The sequence below is a fragment of the Eptesicus fuscus genome, chromosome 1, assembly GCF_027574615.1.
Source record: "Eptesicus fuscus isolate TK198812 chromosome 1, DD_ASM_mEF_20220401, whole genome shotgun sequence".
NCBI classification, from domain to species: Eukaryota; Metazoa; Chordata; class Mammalia; order Chiroptera; family Vespertilionidae; genus Eptesicus; species Eptesicus fuscus.
Genome location: NC_072473.1, coordinates 4482530 through 4503205, shown reverse-complemented (window position 1 = coordinate 4503205; position 20676 = coordinate 4482530).

Sequence of the window (20676 nt, the reverse complement as noted above, 5' to 3'; positions counted from 1 at the left end):
TCAACAGAGCCAAATATCAACAGTACGACTGAAATTTCTTTTGAGAGCCAAATTCTTTTAAACTTAAACTATATAGGTAGGTACATTGTTATTAACGTAATTAGGGTGCTCCTAAGCTGGCCTTTGCTAAAAACTCAAGGGGCCAAAGAGCCGCATGTGGCTCGCGAGCCGCAGTTTGCTGACCACTGCCTTAGGATAAGGGCATGGGACACCAGGGGAGTGAGAGACCCCAAACAAGACACGAAACGACCTCATCATTATGAAGTAGGGGGCTTTGTGTTACTTTCCTAGGGCTGCCCTAACCATGAACCAAACCTTGGGTGGCTGAGAACAACAGAACTTGGTTCTCTCACAGTCTGGAAGCTGCAAGTCTGAAAGGAAGATGTCAGGAGGGCCCTGCTTCTGTTTCAGAAAACCGAAGAAGAACCAAGCAATACCAGAGAGATGGAGTTACATTTATTACGCGCGGGTCCAGAGGAAAATGTCTCTCAAATTCTGGGCCCCAACATGCAGGAATTCTCCCTATTTATATGAGTTTACCTTCTTTGTCTCCCAAATATGGAATGTTTCCGGCCCCTTTTGCAAGTTCTTAAAGAGCCCCTATGTGCTGGGCCTTGAGACCTCAATCAGAGGCCTGGCCTGGCGCCAGCACTGATAACCTTGTCTGGGGAAGGTTTAATGGCCTCGCTGAAGTGGGAGTAGTCTTAGCAAGCAAGCATTTACAGAAGCCAAATAGCAGGGTTAAAATTTCAAACAGCAGTTTTCACAGAAGATGGATGCTTCACTCCCTCTGAGGTCTCTAAGGAAGGGTCCTAGGTGACTAGTCATCGCTGGCTTCCTACCTGCTGGTGGCAGCCGGCACCCCTTGGCATGTGGTGGTATTACTTCAGTCTCCATCTCCAGTGTTCCATGACATTCTTCCCTCTGTGTCTATGTCTTCACACGTCCTTCTGATTGGACTAGAGCCCATGCTACTCCAATCTGACTTCATCTGCAAAGACCCTATTTCCAAATAAGGTCACAGTCACAGGCACCGGAACATGAAACTCAGGGGCCCCTATTCCACCCAGTGCAGACATCAAAGACCAAACTTGCCTCTTGCTTCCTCTCTCCCAGGGCCGGTCCTTCCTAAGGGCTGGTGCGCTGAGCATCATGGGAAGCATGCCCAGCACTGTGGGAGATAGAGTGTTCTTAGAACGAAATCCCCAAATCAAAAGTGAACACTGCTGCCCCCGTGTTTCTTTCCGGAATCGAGCCCACAACCTGGGCATGCGCCTGATCAGGAATTGAACCATCAACCTTTTGGTGCACTGGATGATGCCCAACCAACTGAGCCACACCAGCCAGGACTCTGGATGTTTCTCTTCTTTTTTAAAAAATATATTTTTATTGATTTCAGAGAGGAAAGGAGAGGGTGAGAGAGAGAAACATCAATGATGAGAGAGAATCATGGATCAGCTGCCTTCTGCACGCCCCCTACTGGGGATTGAGCCCACAACCCGGGCATGTGCCCTTGATCAGAATCGAACACAGGACCCTTCAGTCTGCAGGCTGACACTCTATCCACTGAGCCAAACCGGCTAGGGCAGTGGTCGGCAAACTCATTAGTCAACAGAGTCAAATATCAACAGTACAACGATTGAAATTTCTTTGGAGAGCCACATTTTTTAAACTTAAACTTCTTCTAACGCCACTTCTTCACAATAGACTCACCCAGGCCGTGGTATTTTGTGGAAGAGCCACACTCAAGGGGCCAACGAGCCGCATGTGGCTCGCGAGCCGCAGTTTGCCGACCACTGGGCCAGGGCTGCCATGTTTCTTATAGGTGAAGTTGTTCCTTCTGGTGGCAGCATAATCCATAGCCACACACAGCTCTCCTCTAGAAAGGTGAAGCATAGGTTGATGTAAACAACCATTGTTCCGCTCATTCATTCAAAACACATTTTGGCACCAAAATGCTTAGCACTCCGAGCCAAACCAAAGAAGAACAAGAGTCTGTTGTCTAATTAGGATGGGATCTTAATCCTTTCCATACAATGGGAGATGGATAGAAGGGTCTCAAGTTATTAAAAATGTTACACGCTCGCTGTCAATAAGATACATACTCTGTTGTATGTGTGGGCCAACTTCTCGGCAAATCTCTCATCAGGAAGAGGATTATAAACAAAACTTGGCACCCTCAGGGAGCTGCAGTTTGGCAAGCTGTCAGGAAATGAGGATTACAGCCAGAAACCCAGTGGCAGGAGAGGCCGGGGAGAGGAAGAAAAAACACCCAGAGCAGAGAAAGACAACAAATCTCTGGGCAATAATCAATACCTAGGCAAATACTGATGGAATCATGGAAGTCACCGGCATGTCTATCGTGGCTTTACAACAGGAAAATTGCGGAACGCAACAGGCCTGTTTCATTGTCAAGTCAGTTCTCTAAATAAGCACATTAACCCCAGGGGCGTCGCATGAACTTGGAAACGTCCCTTCGTTAATAACTGTCACCACACACGGTCATGGGAGCGTCTTCCCTCTGACACACCCACCCACTGGCCCTGACTCCCCTTCGAAAGGCCCAGAAAAGATGAGCAACTTCTTGGCACCGCGTGTCAGCAGTCAATGCAAAGACCAACCAGAAGCCACAGGGTCGCAAGGTCACTGTCGACTCCCCATACCCTCGGGACCCTACTCTATTATCTTTTTTCTTTTTCTTTTTTTTAAAAACATATTTTATTGATTTTTTTTTTACAGACAGGAAGGGAGAGGGATAGAGAGTTAGAAATATCGATGAGAGAGAAACATCGACCAGCTGCCTCCTGCACGCCCCCTACTGGGGATGTGCCCGCAACCAAGGTACATGCCCTTGACCGGAATCGAACCTGGGACCCTTCAGTCCGCAGGCCGACGCTCTATCCACCGAGCCAAACCGGTTAGGGCTATTATCTTTTTTCAAAAGATGTTTTCATTGATTTTGAGAGAGAGAGGAAGGGAGAAGGAGAGAGAGAGAAGCATCAGTGTGAGAGAGAACCATTGTTTGGCTGCCTCTTGCACGCCCCCTACTGGGGATGGAGCCTGCAACCAGGACAGGTGTCCTGACCTGAATCCAATCAGTGACCTTTCAGTGCACAAGACTACCCGCAACTGAGCCACACCAGGCAGGGCTTGGCCTCTTTTTTTTTTTTTTTTAATTTATCTTTATTGTTGAAAGTATTACAGATGTCCCCCTTTCTTCCTCCATTGACCCCCTCCTCCCCAGGCCTTCACCTCACTATTTAGGCCTCCAAGGGGTTTGCATAGAAGTTCTTTGGCCAATCTCTCCCACCCCTCCCCCCCCTTTTTCTGTTATATTAATGATGATATCCTACTGGCACGGGGTAGGTCGCATGGTCACTATTTTTGTTGTTGTTGAGGGGTTTACTAAAAACACGAGAGAAGGATTTGCAATTGTTTTTCAATATACAAGTAGGTTTGTTTGTTTTTAAATTTATTTTTATTGATTTCAGAGAGGAAGGGAGAGGGAGAGAGAGAAACAACTCAACGATGAGAGGGAATCACTGACTGACTACCTCCTGCAGGCCCCTTACGAGGGATCGAGCCCGCAACACAGGCATGGGCCCTTGACTGGAATGGAAGATCGATGCAACCACTGAGCCACACTGGCTGGTCGTAGGTTGTTTTAGAAATACCGTACTGTGAAAACACAAAAATAGAAAAAATACAAAAATAATACCATAAAACCTTACCATCCGTAGATAACCACTAATCGTCTTTCTGTTCTCATTTGCAGACTATATAATACATGTGGAGAAAGTTGGTGTTTTAAGGGAAAATTATTGTCTAGGCTCTGAAGTTTAGAGCACACCCTTCCAGGTCACCTGACCTTGAATGCCTGGTGCCCCTGTACCTTTCATTGCCCGTGAACTATTTTGCAACCCTGTAAGTTGTAGATAACGGGTAGCAATGCCAATAACACTTGTCTATAGCTTGGAAATCAGCTCAGTATTATGGAGGTGACATTGACTGACCTCCCACTATTGGGGAGGCCAACTTTGTACCCATTTGCCCATTCATCTCCATATTCCTGATCCATAAATGTGCCATTCTTTGGATTTCTATTGAACTGTTCTAACATCTTACCAGTTCTCTAATGAATAGTGAGTTAAATAAAATCTTTAACATGTATGTGCTCATTTTTTAGGTGTACTACAAGAGTCATGATTTCACTTGGTTTTCAATGTTATACTTTAACATCCACGTTCAGTTTTTTTAAAATAAGTTTTTATTGATTTCGGAGAGAGAGAGAGAGAGAGAGAGAGAGAGAGAGAGAGAGAGAGAAACATCAATGATGAGAGAGAATCATTGACCGGCTGCCTCCAGCACACCACCTACTGGAGATGGAATCCACAACCTGGGCGTGTGCCCTGACTGGGAATTGAACCATGACCTCTTGGTTCATGAGTCAACTGGGCTCTGGGTTGTTTTTGTTTCTTTTTTGCAATCACTACTTCATCGAAGTCTGCTTTATTCTTTTAACATTACATAATAGCTCCTTTCCATGATGATTACTATAGATTTGTAAGGAATACATATTATACAAACAATGTTACTGGCCCATACTAATGGATATTTAGGTGGTTTCTGATATTTTGCTCTGGTGAACAATACTACAATGAACATCAGTGGACAAAACTGCACACCTGTCCAATTCTTTGCGCAGATTTTCAGACGTGGAATTGCTGGGTCAAAATACCCGAAAATTGAATACAGAGCGCTGTTGCTGGCAGGCTGTACACAAGCACACTCCTGTGAATACTGGATGAGAAGACGCCTTTCCAGTAGGGTAGTGAACTTGACTCCCTAAAAGGCCAGGCGGGGAGCAGAGATACGTGGCCTATGGTGGAACTGAAGAGTGCTCCCTGCTCATTGGCTGCTTCCAAAAGATATTAAAAAAGAAAAACGGCCGGCCAGTGTAGTTCAGTGGTTGGGTCCATGAACCAGGAGGTCATGGTTCAATTCCCAGTCAGGGCACCTGCCCTGGTTGCTGGCTCAACCCCAAAAGAGGGCGTGCAGGAGGCAGGCAATCGGTGATTCTCACCACTGATGTTTCTATCTCTCTCTCCACCTCCCTTCTTCTCTGAAATCAATAAAAAAAAAGATTTAAAAAAAGAAAAACAAAACAAAACCCAACAAACCTGCATCTGTATTCATATTTTTATCAACACAAAGTGTCTAGAAACATCTACAAGTCATTAAGATACAGGAACCAACTTCTTAAAATATAAAACTCAAGAGAGTTCCGTTTATCGATCTGGCAAGTTTATCCTGTCCCTTCTAGTTTCTTTTTGGTGGGGGGTGGACTATTTCTATGTATTTATTTCCAAATAATCATTTTTTTTGCCTTCAAGTGAGTCAGAGGAATTTGAATCTTCTTGAAACGTTATGACCACAGAGACACGAAGCTTGGAGAGTCTAATGGAGATGACATTTGAATCTCACCAGAGAGTCAAAGAAATGTAAAACCAATCAAACTGTGTCGGAAGTGAGACAGCTCCTTGGGGGAGGAAGCCATCGGAGAGGAGATGGGGAATTACTATGCAAAATGCCAGTGGAGCCCAGGAGCTCACTACTCAGCTGTGTATGCGCACCAGCCAGCTGCTTAGCCGGCACCTGCAAGCTTGTGAGCAATGCAGGCCGCACCCAGACCGCCTGAACCCAAACCTTCCTTTCAAGGGAGCCCAAGCGATTCTCTATATAAAGAATCGCTTGGGCTTCACATATATGCATGGCTGGTGGGTGTTGCGAAGGTACGGTCAATTTGCATCTTAACTCTATTATTAGTGTAGATGGATTTCAGACAGGAAGGAAGAGAGAGAGAGAGAGAAGAGAGAGAGAGAGAGAGAGAGAGAATCATTAATGATGAGAGAGAATCAGGGAGTCCCCAGGCCGATGCTCTCCCTTCCTCTCTGAAACCAAAGTTATTGTTTTTTTACAGAGAGGAAGGGAGAGGGATAGAGAGAAACATCGATGAGAGAGAAACATCGATCAGCTGCCTCCTGCACACCTCCCTACTGGGGATGTACCCGCAACCAAGGTACATGCCATTGACCGGAATCGAACCCGGGACCCTTCAGTCTGCAGGCCGACGCTCTATCCACTGAGCCAAACCGGTTAGGGCCCAATCGATTCTTGCACATTAAAGACTGAGAACCACTGGCCAAGAATTAGGGATATTAACAGAGTTTGGGGTATCACATCGGTGCCACGAGTATAAAGAAAAACCAGTGCTGTGCAGCCCTGGCTGAATTAAAACCTGTGACTCGCCCAGCCGGCGTGGCTCAGTGGTTGAGCATCTACCTATGAGCCAGGAGGTCACAGTTCCACTCCCGGTCAAGGGCACATGCCCGGGTTGCATGCTCAATCCCCAGTGGGGGGCGTGCAGGAGGCAGCCGATCAATGATTCTCTCTCATCATTGATGTTTCTATCTCTCTCTCCCTCTCTCTTCCTCTCTGAAATCAATACAAATATATTTAAAACAAAACAAAACAAAACAAAAAAACCTGCGAATTAAGATGGGAACCCCAACTTGCCTTGGATAGAATGATTTATTTTTCCTTATTGGATGCCTTTTACCCCAAGAAAAGTGTATAATCGCATATAGAAATGATGGAATAAATCAATCCCACATTATCAGAGTTAACAGTAACATATTCAAAATTATAAGTATTTCATGTTATTTAAGAGAATTCGGCATGTCCAATATCTAATAAGTTAGGCTTGGAATTCTCATTTAAAAAGCCAAAGAAATCCTAAACACTGATTCGAAAGAATATCTGCACCCCTATGTTCATTGCCACGTTATTTACGATAGCCTAGATCTGGAAGCACCCCAAGTGCCCATCAGTAAATGGGTAGATAAAAAACAACGCACAGTGGGACATTTACACAATGGAATACTACTTGGCCGTAAAAAAGAAGGAAATCTTTACCCATTGCGACAGCATGGATGTGCAACGGGACAAGCCGTGGGTCCGGGCTACCTGTCACTACTTGAGCCAATGAAGCACAGACAGGGTTAAAACAGGTACAAGCGTTTATCCCAATACCAGAGGCCCGGTGCACGAAAATTCGTGCACTTGGGGGGTGGTGTCCCTCAGCCTGGCCTGCACCCTCTCACAGTCCGGGAGCCCTTGGGGATGTCCGGCAGTCAGACATCCTTAGTGCTGCCTCAGAGGTGGGAGAGGCTCCCACCACGGCCGCTGCACTCACCAGCCGTGAGCCCAGCTACTGGCTGAGCAGAGCTCCCTCTTTGGGCGTGCACCGACCACCAGGGGGCAGCTCCGGCATTCAGCGCCTGCCCCCTGGTGGTCAGTGCGCATCATAGTGACCAGTAGTTCTGCCTTTCTGTTGATTTGCATATTAGCCTTTTATTATATAGGATTGCAGGCAGGATAGGAGAGCAGCAGGTCATACAAGACAGTCTGCTGGGCAATCCCTTCTCCCCCCTCCTCCCCAAATAATCCAGCTGCTTATATGCGGTAGAAGGACCAAGATTACGTGAGGAAGTAGTCAAAAGGAATGCAAATGGGCATAATGGCTCCAGGTGACAGGCCATAGGGCTGGGGGTTTGTAAAGGGTGGACTCCATTGTTTTGCAACAAGGTGTTTAATCTTTCCATGATAATAGGCAGATAATGGACAGTTCTCAGATAAGGAGGATGGACTTCCAGGAGGACTGAGCTCATTTCCAGAGCTCCATTAACTCCCAGGTCCCTGGCAGGGCATGCAACTCCCAGCCAGGTTAGAATGTGCTTTCTTTCATTAGAACAAGACAATAGGATTAACAGAGCATGACTAATATCTGTTACAACTATAGCTAGTCGCCCCTATTGTATTTCTCCCTCCCGCCCCTAACAGATGGACCTGGAGAGTAGTATGCTAAGTGAAATAAGCCAGTCAGAGAAAGACAAGTACCATATGCTTTCACTTACACGTGGAATCTAGTGAGCAAAGTAAACACAGAGGCATAGATACAGAGAACAGACTGACAGCTGTCAGAGGGGAGGGAGTGTGGGAGGCCGGGTGGACAAGGTCAAGGGATTAAGCAAAGAAAAAAAATTCATAGACACAGACATAGTATGGTGACAGCCAGTAGAAAAGGGTGGTGGCTGGGGAGGTAGAAGAGGGTAAGGGGGGGATAAATGGTGATGGACGGAGACTTGACTTGGGGTGGTGAAGACACAATACAATATACACATGATGGATTATAGAATGGTACACCTGAAACCCATGTAATTTTACTAACCAATGTCACCCCAATAAATTCAATAAATAAGAAAGTGTAGTGTACATGAGTAACTGGTTTCAATTTGGATTTACACGTTAAAAGTTTGTAAATGGGACTGGAGCATTTAAGAGAACAAAACATTTGTATCTGAAACATTGGATAGATAATTGAAGGACTCTTAAAAGAAATATAGGGCCAAAACCGGTTTGGCTCAGTGGATAGAGCGTTGGCCTGCGGACTCAAGGGTCCCAGGTTCGATTCCGGTCAAGGGCATGTACCTTGGTAGCGGGCACATCCCCAGTAGGGGGTGTGCAAGAGGCAGCTGATCGATGTTTCTCTCTCATCGATGTTTCTAACTCTCTATCCCTCTCTCTTCCTCTCTGTAAAAATCAATAGAATATATTTAAAAAAAAAAGAAAAAAAAAGAAATATAGGAATGCCATTTTAAATGTTGAAGGAGATTTAAATATATCCTCATAAAAGTGACTCTGAATTCTGCTCCATTTAAAAATATTTTCTAAAAACTAAGAAACAGGAGTTTGTGTGTACGTATAACGTGAATATATTGGCTATCAAATTAGTCCCAAAACTTTCTCAAATAATCTTTTCAGTATAAAAAAGTCACCCTGGCCCTGGCTGGTTTGACTCAGTGGATAGAGCGTTGGCCTGAAGACTGAAGGGTCCCGGGTTCAATTCCCAGTCAGGGGCACGTGCCCAGGTTGCGGGCTCGGTCCCCAGTGGGGGACGTGCAGGAGGCAGCCGATCAATCATTCTCTCTCATCATTGATGTTTCTCTCTCCCTCTCCCTTCCTCTCTGAAATCAATAAAAATGTATTTTTTTTTTAAAAAAAGTCACCCTGGACACAGAAGCCAGATCACCTTTACAGCCAGGCCCTGGGTAAGAGGAAAGGCTGCCCAGGGGACTTCCGGCTCCTGCTGGCATTGTTTCCAATAATTAAATGCAGAGCTTGCGATCAGCATTACCCACGTGTGGCTCCAGGAAGAGCAAATGTGAAAAGAAACAGTATTCCCTCTGAAAAATCCTTCAGCCTTCGTAAGCACACCTCTTCTCTCATTAGCTTTTTTGCCTTAGAGAATCGAAAATCCTGGGACATCAAGATGGAATTCAAAACTGCTATGACTACTTTTATAACACTTTCTTACATGCTAACCTAAATCATGCACCGAACTGCCCGCTTTTATATCACGGTGCTGTAGTCAACACTAACAGTTCCCTAACTTTACCCCCAATGCGTGAACCACTGGATAATGGGGCAGCTATCCCCAAGTTTTTTGTTTTTTTTTTAAATATATTTTATTGATTTTAGAGAAGAAGAGGGAGAGGGAGATAGAAACATCAGTGATGAGAGAGAATCAATGATTGGCTGCCTCCTGCACGCCCCCTACTGGTGACCGAGCCCGCAACGCAGGCATGTGCGCTTGGCCGGAATCGAACCTGGGACCCTTCAGTCCACAGGCTGACGCTCTGTCCATTGAGCTAAACCAGCTAGGGCTATCCCCAAGTTTTTAAGTACCTCTGTGATTAACCTGTAGAACTTTAAACCTCACCTCTGCTAACTTCTTTTTATTTTGAGAGAGAGAGAGAGAGAGAGAGAGAGAGAGAGAGAGAGAGAGAGAGATTGAGAAATCAGTTGCCTCTGGTAAGAGACCAGACCTAATATCAAACCAGCAACCTGCATATATGCCCTGACTGGGAATCAAACCAGCAACTTTTGGTATAAGGGATGATGCTCAAGGAACCAGCCAAGCCACCAGGCAAGGGCTCTGCTAGCTTCTTTGTAAAATTGGAACAAAACAGTGATGTGTATAGGGTTATATAAGTTAATTTTCACCCATATCCTAAAGACAATTAGGTCATATTTAAAGGCGCCTAATCAGGAATCCACAGCTCCTCGGCAGCCCAGGCAAGCACTTCTAATGTGGAATCTGGATCTGCAGAGAGGGTGTGTTCATTTGCATGAGGGCTGTCAGTAGTCATTTTTCACTGAAGAAACGGTGGTGCTACAGCACTGAGGAGCTAAGAAGACTATACAGGTCCGATTGCAGGAGAAAATAGAACGGGGCGAAACCATCAGCTGTAAACCCAAGAGTGATACGCTTTTAATTTGTAATTATGGTTTTGAGGGAGAGAGAGAAAGAGAAACAACCATTTGTTGTTCCACTTATTTATACATTCAGTGGTTGATTCTTGTATGTGCCTGACCAGGAATCGAACCCACAACCCTGACATATCAGGACGACATTCTATGTTTTTTTTAATATATATTTACTAGAGGCCCGATGCACGAAGATTCATGCAAGAACGGGCCTTCCTTCCCCTGACTGCCGGCACCACCTTCACTCTGGCCAGAGCTGCCTTTTTGCTCTGGCCCCAGAGCCGCTGCCTTTCCACCTTCCCTTGCTGCCCAGAGGCCTGGAGCGGCTGGGGCGGGGCGGAATGCCTGCATCGTCGCCATGGTGACGACGCAAGCATCCCGCCCCACCCCAGCCACTTAGCGGCTGCATATGCAAATTAACCTGCCATCTTTGTTGGGTTAATTTGCATACTCACTCCTGATTGGCTGGTGGGTGTCACGAAGGTACGGTCAATTTGCATCTTACTCTTTTATTAGTGTAGATTGATTTCAGACAGGAAGGAAGGAGAGAGAGAGAGAGAGAGAGAGAATCATTAATGATGAGAGAGAATCAGGGATTGGCTGCTCCTGTGTGCCCCCAACTGGGGTTCGAGCCCACAACCTAGGCCTGTGCCCTTGACCAGGAATCAAACCTGGGATCCTTCAGTCCCCAGGCCGATGCTCTATCCACTGAGCCAAACCAGCCAGGGCAGGGCGACATTCTAACCAACTGAGCGCCCGGCTAGGGCCACCAGGAGTCACACTGTGAATCCTGCCATACCATCTGGGCTTGTGCTCTCTGTGTCTGGTCCAGGTAGACACCTGACACCAGGTCTGTTTCCAAGAGAACTAGCTCGTCAGGTCCTGCCAAGGGGCCTCCCTAATGTCAGAGGAAGGGACAGCAGGTACGTTCTCCTGTTCGCATTTCCATTCTTTCTCTTTGCCAGATCACTAATTAACATCGAAACAAATGCTAATCCTAGACTTCCTTTGATTTCACCACTACAGCATACCTGAACCATGCCACCCACTCGGCAGGGCTTGGAGAAAAAGAGGTTTGGATCTCCCCTACCTGCATTGGTCACACTTTTCCCAATAAAACAACCTTTTAAAAAATTATATATTTTATTGATTTTTTAAAAAATATATTTTATTAATTTTTTACAGAGAGGAAGGGAGAGGGCTAGAGAGCCAGAAACATCGATGAGAGAGAAACATTAGTCCGCAGGCCAACACTCTATCCACTGAGCCAAACCGGTTAGGGCAAGAAACAACTTTTAAGTGATCCAATTAGCATAAATCCCTGTGCCAGGACTCTCACCTGTTATTTCACACTGACCCGGGCCCTGTTTTCTCCAAAAGGCATATATTTCTGTTTCAATAACCAAATGTGCAGCACCTGGATGGTTCTGACATTAGAGGAATGTTTTATGATACATTGGAGGAAAAATACGAGTTACTTACCAACAATTCAAGAAGGTCCTCAAGCTCGGCTGGCGTGGCTCAGTGGTTGAGCATCAACCTATGAACCAGGAGGTCATGGTTTGGTTTGATTCCTAGTCAGGGCACATGCTTGGATTGGGGACTTGATCCCCAGTAGGGGACGTGCAGGAGGCAGCCAATCAATGATTTTCTCTCCCTCTCCCTTCCTCTGAAATCAATAAAAAGAAATATATATATATATCCCCTATATAATAAAAGCCTAATATGCAAATTGACCAAACGGTGGAACGACTGGTCACTATGATGCGCACTGACCACCAGAGGGCAGTCACTCAATGTAGGAGCTGCCCCCAGCCCACAAGCCCCAGGCCAGCCAAGACGGGTGCCAGTGGGGGGGGGGGGCAGATTGCCCTGCCAGTCGTCCCACAGATCGGCCCTGATCATCACCGGCCAGGCCTAGAGACCCCCTTGGTCACCGCCGCAGCAGCCTCTGCCGCAGTCCCTGCCTGCCTGCCACCACCGCGGCCCGGGGCCTCTGCTGCCTCTGCCATGGCCCCTGCCCACTGTGGCTTTGTCTGAAAGGAAGGACGTCCAGAAGGATGTCTGGTCTAATTAGCATATTATGCTCTTGTTATTATAGATATAAAGAAAGTCCTCAGGCAATATTCAAAAAATGAAAAAGCTTTGGAAGTCAATAGATTTATTTTAGGAGCTACTTATATGTTGTGTATAAGCCAGGCAGTTAGCACCACTGAGAAAGCCATGCAGCAGCCCTGAGATGGACAAACAGGTATGAAAACATAAGAACTGACTTGGAAGCCGGCAGGAAATATTCCCATTTTTCATAGCTGACATTGCTCTCCACCTCCTACCAGCTCTTTGTTCTCATTTCACACCATTTTGGCCAATGCCTTCAAAGGAAGTTGCACAAGCTATATTTTTCATCTGGAGCACATTATATTTCCTTTCATGAGAAAATGTTCTGAGCTACATAACCATTAAAAAAAGGTAGGGCCCTAGCTGGTTGGGCTCAGTGGATAGAGCATCAGCCTGCAGACTAAAGAGTCCCGGCTTCAATTCCGGTCAAGGGCACATGCCTGGGTTGCAGGCCTGATCCCGAGTAGGGGGGTGTAGGAGGCAGCCTATCTATGATCCTCTGTCATCATTGATGTTTCTATCTCTCTCTCCCTCTCCCTTCCTCTCTGAAAGCAATAAAAATATATTTAAAAAATTAGGGAAACAGATATGCAACCTCTGCAGCCTTAACCTTGTCCAGTCCATTCTTGCTGTTGTTTAGAGCAGAGGTTCTTTTTTTTTTTTTAAATATATTTATTGTTTTTTTACAGAGAAGAAGGGAAAGGGATAGAGAGTTAGAAACATCGATGAGAGAGAAACATCCATCAGCTGCCTCCTGCACACCTCCTACTGGGGATGTGCCCGCAACCAAGGTACGTGCCCTTGACCGGAATCGAACCCGGGACCCTTGAGTCCGCAGGCCAATGCTCTATCCACTGAGCCAAACCAGTTAGGGCTAGAGCGGAGGCTCTTAAAGTGTAGCCCTAGACCTGCAGCATCAGCATCATGTGCAACTGTGTTAACAATGCAAATTCTCGGCCTATAATGGGCATATATTAAAACGCAACTGGTCTTGGCTTATTTGGCTCAGTGGTTAGAGTGTTGGCCCGAGGAGTGCAGGGTTGTGGGTTTGATTCTGATCATGGGCATGTACCTTGGTTGCAGGCTCCATCCCCGATCCTGGTCAGGGGCGTGTGGGAGGCAACCAACCCATGTGTCTCTCTCACATCGATGTATCTCTCTCTCTCTCTCTCTCTCTCACGCTCCCTTCCACTCTCTCTAAAAATTAAAAAATATATTTAAAAATATATCCTCGGGTAAGTATTGACAAAACAACAACAACAACAACAAAAATAGCACACACATCAAAATGAAAATTCTCAGACCCAACCACAGACCTACTGAGTCAGAGGCATTGAAGGTAAGGCCCGGCAATCTGATTACAGCAAGCTCTCCAGGGGCTTCTGATGGCCGCTAACATTTGGGAATCACTGTTCAATACTTGGCACCCACCTAGCTAAACTTGGAAGCACGGACTGGAGAGCGCCCAAGCTGTCATCTTTAGAGGAAGCAGATGGCAGGGAGGCTCATCCTTCTGCTTGACTGGCAAGGTGAAGGAGAAGTGATGGTGGAAAACTCACAGCGTCAGCCCTACGAGGCATCACACCTCCCTCCGTGGTTCAATGCGGCTGCCACCTTTGCACATGCTCACCGGTTATGAGTACCCTTCTACCGCTTTCTGTGGGCCAAGTTTCAAAACACCTGTTGGTGACTAAAGGCTCCTGCCTCCCCTCGGTGCTACTGCAGAAATAAGAAAGGCAAGTTGGTATCATGATCACGGCTCTCTACAGCATGTGGCATGCCGTGACATGGAGGCCCACCCCAGCGGTGAACCTCCAGGGCTCTGAGCCCCAGGGTGAGGACTGTGCCCAGAATGTTTGGTTGTTTTCCGATGCGATGAAGTTGATTGAACCAGGAGAGAAGAGACAGCTCATGCCAACCAGACTCCTAACACCTTGAGGAGAAAGCTCTCTAGTGAGCTTTGAATGTTTCTTATGTTAACACTAGGGGCCCGGTGCACGAATTCGTGCACAGGTGGGGTCCGGCTGGCCTGCCCCGATCGGGGCCAATCAGGCCGGGACGGCCGTGGGGAGGGGCCACGGGCGGTTGGCCAGCCCGCCCTGCCCCCTGGTCGAACTCACGGTTGAAGTTCTGGTCAAGGGGACAATTTGCATATTAGCCTTTTATTATATAGGATTACCAAAAATGGTTTGTGAAAAATCAGAATAAAACATGAAGGCGGGGGAGGGTGGGTGGGTGGGAGGAAATCAACGGAAGACCTTGTATGCATATATGCATAACCCATGGACACAGACAATGGGGCAGTTAGGGCCTGGGGTGGGGGCAGGGGTGAGCTAGAGGGGGTCAATAGGGGAAGAAAGGGGACATCTGTAATACTTTCAACAATAAAGAATTATTTAAAAATTAGAGGCCCGGTGCATGACATTCGTGCAGGATGGTGGAAGGGGGTGTCCCTCAGCCTGGACTGTACCCTCTCACAGTCCGGGACCCCTCGGGGGATGTCTGACTGCTAACTGAAGGGTCCCAGGTTTGATTCCAGTCAAGGGCACATGCCCGGGTTGCGGACTCCATCCCAGTATGGGGCATGAAGGAGGCAGCCAATCAACGATTCTCTCTCATCATTGATGTTTCTATCTCTCTCTCTCTTCCTCTCTGAAATAAATAAAATAATACAATAAAATAAAAAGGTCTTTTACATGAAATAGGGAGTTGAAATGCCTTGGGGTTGAGGCAAATCAATGAACTGTATGCAAACAGTAAAAGACATGAAAAGCTCAGGTTATGCGCCTTAACATTATTTATGATGTGGGGGCCTGTAACTGTACCTATAGATTTCCTTCAATAACCATTTAATCATCTTTCGCATGTGAAATAATGGGCGGCCCCAAACATCATGTCCAAGGTTGAGATGATCTGTCACTACCTTCCATCATGTTGCACTTGACAGCCATGATTTCTCATTAAAGGGATATTTATGACCCTGAGTAATGGGATCCGAACACCACCACAGTGTGACAATTTCTGCTGAATATGCAATCAAGTTGTAGTGATAGTTGATGAATGGAGCCCGTGGAATAAACTGAAGTTCCCGAAACTCTCATCATTAGTACTCCATTTCTTTCCTTTGTTACTCAAGTCAGGCCAGAACTGCTTGCATTTGCAATGACATCTTTTTAAAATATACGTATATTTTTATTGATTTCAGAGAGGAAGGGACAGAGAGAGAGAGAGAAATATCAATGATGAGAGGGAATGGCTGCCTCCTGCACTCCCCCTATTGGGGATTGAGCATGCAACCTGGGCATGTGCCCTTTGGTCTATAGGCCAATGCTCCATCCACTGAGCCAAACTGGCTAGGGCAATATTCTTATACAAGAATCTATACTGCCGAAACCGGTTTGGCTCAGTGGATAGAGCGTCGGCCTGCGGACTGAAAGGTCCCAGGTTCGATTCCGGTCAAGGGCATGTACATTGGTTGCGGGCACATCTCCGGTGGGGGTTGTGCAGGAGGCAGCTGGTCGATGTGTCTCTCTCATCGATGTTTCTAGCTCTCTATCCCTCTCCCTTTCTCTCTGTGAAAAATCAATAAAATATATTTAAAAAAAAAAAAAGAATCTATACTAATAAAAGAGAAATATGCAAATTGACTGTACCTTCGTGATGCCCAGCAGCCAATCAGGAGTGAGTATGCAAATTAACCCAAAAGATGGTGGGTTACTTTCCATATGCAGGCGCGGAGTGGCCGGACGGGGCAGGACGCCTGCTATGAGGGGGAGGGGGGGGGCAGAGGGAGCTACAGGAGCGGCGCTCTGGCTGGGAGCAAGGACTTGCAGGCTCCCAGGCAGCCGGGAGTGAAGCTAGGAGAAGGAAGGCCTATTCTTGCACAAATCTTCGTGCAACGGGTCTCTAGTATTGTATAAAACTAAGTGGACCCTAGTTTTGCCGTGAACACTTACTGGGCTACATGTGCAATGTGGGCCCATGGTCCGGCTCACGGAGGAAAAGGCATTGGCACAACACTCACTGTAGTGCGTTACAGCTATGGGTGATCGCTTTTATTGAAACTCGTGTCAAACTGAGTGGGGGTGGTTGGCCCTTTCGGTCTGTGGGAGGCCATGGTGACCACGACGGGAATTTTGAAATGACGATCGGCGGTTGTCTACCATGCAATGCAGCCACGCCAGGAATGCGCTGGAAGCCCCGTGCCTCTCTGGATGTCAAGGAAGGCAAGTATTTCTCAAAGGGCTCCCTCCGAATCTGCCTTTCTTCGGTGTGGAGGATTTACTAGGAGGTTCCTGTTCCCTAAAGTGGTGGTGGGTTTTAAATAGGGGCATTTCTCTCAGTTGAGATGGGAAAGCAGCTTGGGAAGCTTGAATAATTCAGCGACACTGCTGACTCCTTTGGTTATGAATACAAACATAAATATATTTTCCTTCTTTTTATTTCCTTTCATCTACTTCCCTTATCCACCCCAGTGACATGCTCCATTTGCAACATGCAGTCCTAGTAACGAATAACGTTAAACTATTGGAAAATGGGGCCCTTCTGACTTTCAGGGAATTTCAAGAGAATATTTTCTTGACTTGTCCCGGGAGACCTGCCATTTCAGAGAAAATGCTGGCAAGACTTAATGAGCCAAAGACACACCTCGGCCCAACTTTAATTTCCATCTTAGTTCAGGGAAGTCAATTTACACAGCTCCGAGAGTACTGCCACTGCTTCTATTTGTATTCGGGAAGCACCAGGCTGCCTTAAAGGGCCTTAGACTCTGAGCCCATCAGTGGGAGGATGTGTTCAGGTCACCTCCGGCGAAGACAGCAGGAGGGGACCAAGCCCTCACACCCTACCCATGCTTTCAAAGTGTCAATTTCATTCTGATCGTGCGGGATCACAAGGAGCCTATACTTGTCCCTATGGGATTTACCGGTGGATGGATGTTATCTAGACAGAAAGAATGATGAAAAGCTAACTGCCTTCAGGAACAAGAGTTTATTTAAAAGGTACTTGAGGCCAGCCAGCCTGGCTCAGTGGTTGAGCACTGACCTATGAACCAGCGGGTCAAGGTTAGATTCCTGGTCTGGGCACATGCCTGCATGGCTAGCTTGATCCCCAATAGGGGGTGTGCAGGAGGCAGCCAGTCAATGATTCTCTCCCATCATTGATGTTTCTATCTATCTCTCCTCTCTTCCTCTCTCTCTAATATAAGGGAGTTGAGATTCAATGAAGAAGTCACCCAGAAATACTAATAAAGGCTGTGGTTGAATTACAGAATGTAGACTTTTTGAAGTATAAGAAAAACACACACATTTGATTTGAAATGAGTGAAATAAAATAGTTAAAAGTGTTCAAGACAATCAAAGCCAACACAGACCTGGAAACTGGAAACATCCAGATATTAGGGGGAAGTTATTTGATGTAATTATTTGACCAGACTTCAATCTTTAGGTGATAGATCAAGAACTTAAGTCTTCCTTGAAATAGGTTTTCTTTTTCCAGAAGATTAGGACTTTTTCATTCTAGTAAGGATCTTTGCTTGAGACAGAAAACAAGGGGAAAAAATGGGGGGCGCCGGGGGGGGGGGGGGAGCTGGAACACAAGCACAGTAGCAGGCCCCAGAGCTGTGATTTTTTTTAAAATATTTTTTTATTGATTTCAGAGAGGAAGGGAGAGGGAGATAGAAGCATCAATGATGGGAGAGAATCATTGGCTGCCTCCTGCACGCCCCACACTGGGGATAGAGCCCGCAACCCGGGCATATGCCCTGACTGGGAATCGAACCCGGACCTCCTGGTTCGTAGGTCAATGCTCAACCACTGAACCAAGCAGGCCGGACCCCAGACCTGTGCTTTTAACCAGCATACCATTGCTTCCACCGTTCCATCAACTAAGGCCCCAAATTGGAGCTTCCCCTCCCACAGCAAAGGTGGGTCCCTCTCACATATCCTCATGGAATGCCACGTCCTCCTGTGATCAGTAGCCCATGCCGCCTGCTCTCTTTGGGGTTAGGCCCTGGCCAGAGGGGCCATGTGGGTGGGTGGGAGGAGGGAGAGGGTATGTCTTAGCAGACAAATGGAGTCAGGCAGTGCAGCTAGAGAGCTAGAGGGGTGGCCAGGAACAGCAGGAGCTGCAGCCAGCTTTTAGCAGCTCACAAGAGCCGAGTGTCTAAAAAAAAAAAGAGGCAAAAAGACTATCATCTTGGACTTTCAATTAATGTAAATTTATGCCTCATAGACATGCAGAGGATGAGTCAGGCTAGTTGAGGACTGGTGTTGGATGGGAGTCCACCAATGGCAACGTAGTCCAGTGCGTGCTTAGGCAAGCAGATCACTAATGGAGGCCTTGTTTATATGAAGAGGAAGTCAAGGTGTCCCCATCTCGTTTTCTCTTCTAGTGCCCAAGTTGAATGACCCAGAAAACGGTACCCTGTGAACCTCAGCGGGAGTGGGGTCCCCTCCTGCTATCTTCGCTGTCATTGTTCACATGCTCACACAGAGATGGCAACAATGACACTTCTGCAGAGGAGAAGTTCAGGGAGGCAAACTGGCCCAAGGAAATACAGCTCAGGAGTGGCAGGACCAGGGGTTGAAAGCCAGAAGTCTCGCTCCAGGGATCTTGCGTTTAACTTTTACCTGGATGCAGAAGTGACTGAGATAGAAAATGACGACTTACATTCTTTTTTTTATTTTATTGATTTTTTACAGAGAGGAAGGGAGAGGGACAGAGAGTTAGAAACATCGATGGGAGAGAAACATCGATCAGCTGCCTCCTGCACACCCCCTACTGGGGATGTGCCTGCAACCAAGGTACATGCCCTTGACCGGAATCGAACCTGGGACCCTTCAGTCCCCAGGCTGACGCTCTATCCGCTGAGCCAAACCAGTTAGGGCACGACTTACATTCTTACATATATTTCCCCTCCTAAGACACTGTACAAACATTTTAGATGAACAGTGGGCCTGGGAAATATAATTAGGTTCCAGAGAACAATTGCCATTGCATTAAAATAATCGAGGCAGGACAGTCAGTGTAGGATCTCAGAACCTTAACCGTTTTTAAGTAGCTCATGGTAAGAATACAAATATTTTTTTAATATATCTTATTGATTTTTTACAGAGAGGAAGGGAGGGGGATAGAGAGTTAGAAACATCGATGAGAGAGAAACATCAATCAGCCGTTTCCTGCACATGCACCACTGGGGATGTACCCGCAACCAAGGTACATGCCCTTGACCGGAATCGAACCTGGGACTCTTCAGTCCACAGGCCGACGCTCTATCCACTGAGCCAAGCAGGTCAGGGCGAGAATACAAATATTACACTAAATATACACGAGACAGAAAAAAGCTTACTTGCATACCTGATAAAACAGGATTTAAATGTTTAACAAATTCTTTCAAGTGAAAGGAATCTGTCTACTTCCTGCCAAGATCTCTGGATTAAGACTTGCTTTGTCTTTGAGTCACTTTTTCATTATCTTTCAGAATTGTTGTTTGCTAAAAAGAGTAGACATTTATTATCAGCCCACCCTGCATGCAGGCCCCCTTCTTCCAGTAACTCCACCCTGTTTTGTTTTTTTTTTAATATATTTTATGGATTTTTTACAGAGAGAAAGGGAGAGGGAGGGAGAGTTAGAATCATCGATCAGCTGCCTCCTGCACACCCCCCACTGGGGATGTGCCCGCAACCAAGGTACATGCCCTTGACCAGAATCGAACCTGGGACCCTTCAGTCTGCAGGCCGACGCTCTATCCACTGAGCCAAACCAGTTAGGGCACGACTTACATTCTTACATATATTTCCCCTCCTAAGACACTGTACAAACATTTTAGATGAACAGTGGGCCTGGGAAATATAATTAGGTTCCAGAGAACAATTGCCATTGCATTAAAATAATCGAGGCAGGACAGTCAGTGTAGGATCTCAGAACCTTAACCGTTTTTAAGTAGCTCATGGTAAGAATACAAATATTTTTTTAATATATCTTATTGATTTTTTACAGAGAGGAAGGGAGGGGGATAGAGAGTTAGAAACATCGATGAGAGAGAAACATCGATCAGCTGTTTCCTGCACATGCACCACTGGGGAGGTGCCCGCAACCAAGGTACATGCCCTTGACCGGAATCGAACCTGGGACTCTTCAGTCCACAGGCCAACGCTCTATCCACTGAGC